The sequence below is a fragment of the Micrasema longulum genome, unplaced genomic scaffold (genome assembly GCF_059751315.1).
Source record: "Micrasema longulum isolate JH-2025_06_02 unplaced genomic scaffold, ASM5975131v1 h1tg001956l, whole genome shotgun sequence".
Classification (NCBI taxonomy): domain Eukaryota; kingdom Metazoa; phylum Arthropoda; class Insecta; order Trichoptera; family Brachycentridae; genus Micrasema; species Micrasema longulum.
The window spans coordinates 179455-185731 of record NW_028279130.1 but is presented as its reverse complement, the minus strand read 5'-3'; positions in this window follow the sequence as shown (position 1 = coordinate 185731).

The window sequence follows — 6277 nt, the reverse complement described above, 5'->3', positions numbered from 1 at the left end:
TTTTTAACTTAAGTTAAAGGGAATACATTTATAAATTATACTGATGCTTTTAAATTAAAAAAAAAACAAATATTGCTGATGAAACAAACTAGTCGAAGAAGCATAAAATTTTTAAAAGTTTTCAAGCATTGCTTAGTTGATGAAATAATTCAGTCAGATGAATCTCATCCACATCAATAAAGGTTTCAGCTCACTGACTTAACGAAAATTGACAAATGGAAAAATAAAGAAATATGGATGTTAAACATAGGCAAAATGGTAAGTGTTACGCAGTGTGTAAAGTGGCTACTTAAACCAGTCAATGACAGGTCGTATGCCCAGTTAATTCCTAGTTAGTTTCACATTTCCTTCTCTAAAATGTACTACATCTCAGTTGTTATCTTCTTCGTAGTCTGAATCCTGGGGATTGGTTTGCAGTAAAGTCCAGAATCTCGTCCTCTATTGATCTCTATTTTCTGCAGCCCTCTCCAGCTCGACATATGAGGCGCAGTTTAAATCTTTGCACACTTGCTCTAAATATTCCCGTCGGGGCGCCCTCTATAATTTGTCTCCTCAGCCATTCCCTCTATGATGTCGTGCAGGAGACCCTCATGGCGCATAATGTGGCCGATCCATCGGGCTCGCCTCTTTGAGATGGTTTTGATTAGGTGCCTACCTTCTTCGATTCTGTTGAGAAACTCGTCATTAGTGATGTGGTCTTTCCAGAAAATTCCTAATATTTTTCTGTAGCACCACATCTCAAATGCCTCTACTCTTTCTTTATCTTTTTTGGAAAGGCACCATGTCTCACAACCGAACATCAATATGCTCCATAAGGCCAAACTAAAATACCAATTGAATTAAAAGTAGTTTTTTATCACAGTAACATTTTGTACTCCCTGGACAGGCACCTAAAGCGTAAGACTGATTACCTTACCTTTATGTTACAGATGGTCAAGGAACGCTGCATTTAGTGCTTTAATGTACAATATCGAGTGTGGATAGAGGGGTTGTACGGTATATTTTATAATATGTATGAAATGTAATGTTTTTTTTTAAAAATCTGCTGACGAGTTGCATGCTTACAATACAGCAGGACTTTAATTTTAAGACTATTATGTAAAATATAAAAAATATATATATATATATATTAAAAAAGACGCACTCGTACGTAGATAACGGCTAGAGTTTTTTTTTAAAACAATTTAATGATAATTATTTTTTTTGTTTACCATAAGCTTAGTATTTATTTATTTTATTAACATACTCGTATACGGCGAAATTGCCTTTTACAAAACTTAGTAAATAAAAATATTTGGTTTGATCATTTTTAGAAAACATACATGACTTTTTTGCCAAGATTAAAAACCAAAATCAAACCTTAAAAATATAAAGCACATCCAGTGGAAGTTTAAGACAATTTAAAAATTAATGTTAAAATCATAAAAAATAATAAAATATTTCAACAGACTGATAAAGAAAAACGAAAAAATCATAAAGTTACTGTTACAAATAATAATTATAGTCGAAGTTTAATTACCATTCACTATCTTTAAAAAAGTTCAAAAGGTTTGTTCTATAGGAACAAAATCCTACATTAAATATATCCGATACGTGGGAATAGCAATCGCCGAGTTCATGGAGTCTGTTTAATACGGCATTACAAGTATACACTGTCCGTGAATTGTTGCTACAAAACGGTGGCACCTGTCTAGTAATTCTTCGAGTATAATTAATATCGGTTTTCCCAGAGCACGAATTATGTCATATCCAAAACCCGATGACTTTTGCTTAGATCTATCCCCCTTTATCGCACCGAGAGTGTTTAATATTTTGGAAGAGCGTATTAAGTTCTCTAAAAAAATATATATTTTCAAGAGAGGAGTTAAGGACTGGATTTTCCAGAGTGGGAGGGATTTAAGTGGGAAACTGCTTGATGATTTTCCTAATGTTTAATTTGCTGTTTACCACATTGATGTGCCATATATATGTATATATTTTAAAATTATTATTATGTTTTTGATCACCTGAACCTAAGGTACCTGAACTTTTTAAAAAGCAAGGGTGCCTGTCCGTAAATCCTATTCTATGTCTTCAATTTGTTTCTAGATATCGGTTTGATAGTATCTACCAGAAAAGATATATACATATACATAGTACAAGGCTAGCACAACGTGAAGGCTTGTCAGTACCGAGGTTTTAAATAAATATGGCCAACGAACACTTCACTATACAATTCCTAAAATTTTCAATAAGATTCCTAAGCAGATCTTAAAAGAAAGAATTTTATGTTAACAGTCATTTATTAAAATTTTGTAAATATATTTTGTAAAAAAAATAGCACGCCTTTAGTTCTCAATAAAGTTTTTAAAACTTTTTAAATTTAAGAAACTTTTTTAATTTAACAAATAAGAAATCTGCAATTGACAAGCCAGTTTCGCGGTTTAGTGGGTTTCATTATTTTTCCTTTAATATTTTCTGTTCATGTTTTACCTTCTTAAATAAAAAAAACCCAATATAATATTTGTGGTGATATACTCGTATGTCTGGGTCGATAATTACTCGTCCGAACTCAACACAGGACTTTTAGTCCCATGGAGTTGGAACTGATGACTGATGTATAAAAAAATCTGTAATAAACTACTTGTCAGTAAATTTTATATTTGAAGCACTAACTTTGTGGTTATTTATAATAAATAAATAATTAAAAATTTGTATTTTGTGATAATGTTTATAATGATAATGGTCTAACAATATTTTGAGTCTGTCCAAATTTTTGTAGACAAGGACTGGATTCAACTCCCCGGGGAGCTGTTTATATTAACAGATTACAACAGTGATGAAGAATTTTTCGGAGAAGGCAATATAGAAGTCCAGGCATCTACAAGGCTTATGACCTGTCATTGGCTGGTTTAAGTGGCCACTCTACACACTGTGTAACATTCACTATTCTGCCCATATTTGCACCACATAAACCAGCCAATGAAAGGTCACAAGCCCTGTAGATGCCTGGATTTCTATATTGCTTTCTCTATAAAGTTCTTCATCTCTGTTGTAATCTGTTAATAATGATCTAAATTTATTGCAGAAGCCGAGGAAAACATTTCTGAGAAGGAAATGTGGAAGCCTGTGCATTTACAGGGCATGATATCTGTCATTGGATGGTTTAACTGGCTTATTCAGATTTATCAAAATTAATTTCCATCTATTTTGCAAATATATATAAATGAAATGAGGTGTTAAATTATGGTGTTAATTGAACTATGGTGCAGCTGCGCTTCCCATGGTAAAAATAACGAGGTGTTTTTTCGAGGAAACGGATAAATCCCTACTCCCACATTGATTGTAGGTACGAAGTTAACAAGTAAGTCGTGACTGCTTGTAAAGGATATAGTCGGCTAGTACAATCAACAACATTTTACATTATGTTGTCTTATCTGCTCCTTGGGATGAGGGTTACTGTTACCGAGTACTGAGCGCTGAGCGCTGAGCGCTGAGTGCTGAGACCGGAGACTAGAGACGGTCACTTTAATACCAATAAAACGTAACGTGTAGCTACATTATGCAGACCGCTGCCAGTGAAACATGAAACACGTGCATTCATTAAATTGTTTTTTTAATTGAACACACACCGCACACCGCATCCGAGGACTTGTGTCACATTGGTGGTGCCCACATATGTACACGGAAAAATTGGTTGAACAAGAAAAGCTGTCGAAGGAGCTCTTCATAATAAGCTTTGGTATATGTTTGGTCTGAAAGAAGGTAATCCAGAAGTACCTACACGACAGGGGCGAATCGTCTAAATAAGTGATTATGCACAGCTTACCATTATATTTGACTTTCGATAATAATGTTTTATAGTAACCATGTTTATGGGAAAATAAATAAAATAATGGTTATATATTATAAATCATCACCACCGTTTATATCTTCCTACTAAAAAATATCTATAAAGTGCGCCTAGCGCTCAGCCCGTTCTTAGTGAACGATAAAACTAGTCGACTACCTCAGCTTATTGCTCCATACAAAAAAGTGCACTATATTTTACGTCTTTAAACTAGTCGCGTTTTTTTAGCAGTAAAACAAGCTTGCAGATTACAAATATTATTAGAAGATTCTCTATTTGAAAGTAGTATTTCGAACATTATTTCCGAAGGACTATTTTTTTGATAGGATACCGTTGACATATTATGTATCACATAGATAGGACATGTGGCGTTTGCAGTGACCGTTAAAAGGAATTAGCCCGTGCTCAGTTTTGACATTAAAATAAATCATAATGGAAATATCTGCTTAATATCACCGTGGTATTTTTAATAAACTTTTGTACAAGTATTGTATAAAAATAGTATAGAATAAAGCTACGCATATCGTGTGGTAAATACTAATGGTTTTGTGTGTTGATTTTCATGGAACCAAAAAAAAAAGTAGTCATTTATATTACTTACATATTATGTACTTATATGTAGGTACGAATTAATTATATTTTTTTGTAGATTACCTATAAAATAAATCATAAATCGGCTCGCCACTGCTACATGATATGTAAAATAGCGAAGCAATATAATCGATGTTGATGTTGATGTGAACATGGACAAAAGAGTATGGTTTACTTATAAAACCCATCTAAAACACAAATTATGTTTGCGGATAGTCAAAGATTGCTTAGTAAGCTAGACGTATCTTCACTCAATCCTCTTAATGTCAATAGTACCAATATTCAATACAGGAAATCCGTAAAAATCTAGGAGTACTAATGGAGGAACATCTATGCTGGCGAGCTCATACTAATGAATTAGGCCGCAAAATATTTTTCAGTCAACACTCACTTAGAAGGTTGCAAAAATTCTTACCCATTAATACTAAATGCACTCTGGTACAAGCATTACTACTACCCATTCTAGATTACGCTGATGTTTCCGTGACTGATTTAAGCTGTGAGCAACTCGATAAATTTGAACGATTTCAGAATACATGCATAAGGTACATTTTGGTCTTAGAAAATATGACCATATTTCTGATTATCGTAGGCAACTGAAATGGCTCAAAATTAGACAGCGGAGAGACTATCACTCCCTCTCACTTCTGTTCAATGTACTTCATAGTCCTAACGCTCCTATTAAGCTGCATGAAAAATTTCAACACTTATCAGTTCCTAGTTTACCTCTTGGTTCTAATTCTCAAAGCACTCTCTTAATACCCATCTACAATTCCTCCTTCTTCTCTTACTCATATAGTGTCCATACGGCTCGACTGAGGAATCATCTCCCATCCACCATTAAAGATGTTACTACAGGATCTCTGTTTAAATCACGTCTGAAGAAACATCTCTTTTCTCTTTCTTAATCTCTCCTCCTTTTTTCTCTCCTCTTTTTTCCTTTTTCCCATTGAGTAATTGTTTTGATTTAAGGTAATTTATAAACAAATACGTTTATTTCTATTTTTATATATCTATAGCTTTCAATTTTTATTTTCTATTAAATATGTTTTGTAACTTGAATTATAAAAATAGAACTAATATTTCATTAGTTGGTTGGAAGAAATTGCCATTTGGCAATAAGCCCACCAATGTACAAACAACATTATGTACAAAAAGTTAAATATATTTTTAACACAATAATTAGAAAAATATGTTGAAGCTGGACTGGCAGTGCACAGCGGGGTTTTAGTCTCAACACTCACATACGAGTATGAAAGTGAATCATGAAACTGGCAAAAAAGAATGAAAGCAGAGCGAATGCCGTCGAAATGCGGTCGCTTAGACGAATGTGCGGAAAATCAATGAATGACAGGGTTATGAATGGTGAGATCAGTGACTTTATACAGACTGGGATTACATTTATTGGACATGATCAATTCGCCGAAATGATAACAAAACTTTGAAAAGAATTATAATTCTTTAATAATCGAACTGCAAAAACATAAAAAATACGCACTTAAAAAATGATTCACATTTTTTTGTAATGTAGCCACATGCTCATAAACACTTTTGTTCCGGAGTGTCTAAAATATTATTTTTTGATCAGTCTTTTCGGTTTTTGTTCTTGATACAAATTCATCTAATTTAGTTTAAAAATGACACAACTATTGACGTATGTACAAAAGACACATTATTATGGAATACATATCACTTTTAGTAAATATTGTATTTCCCTCAATGATTTGAAAAAAAGAAATGCTTGTTTGTACAGTTTAGATTTTAGATATTAAAATACATAATATGACGGGTATAGTACGGCAAAGTTTCTCTTAAATGTATAAAAAATTAAATAAAAATGAACCACTTTAAATGACG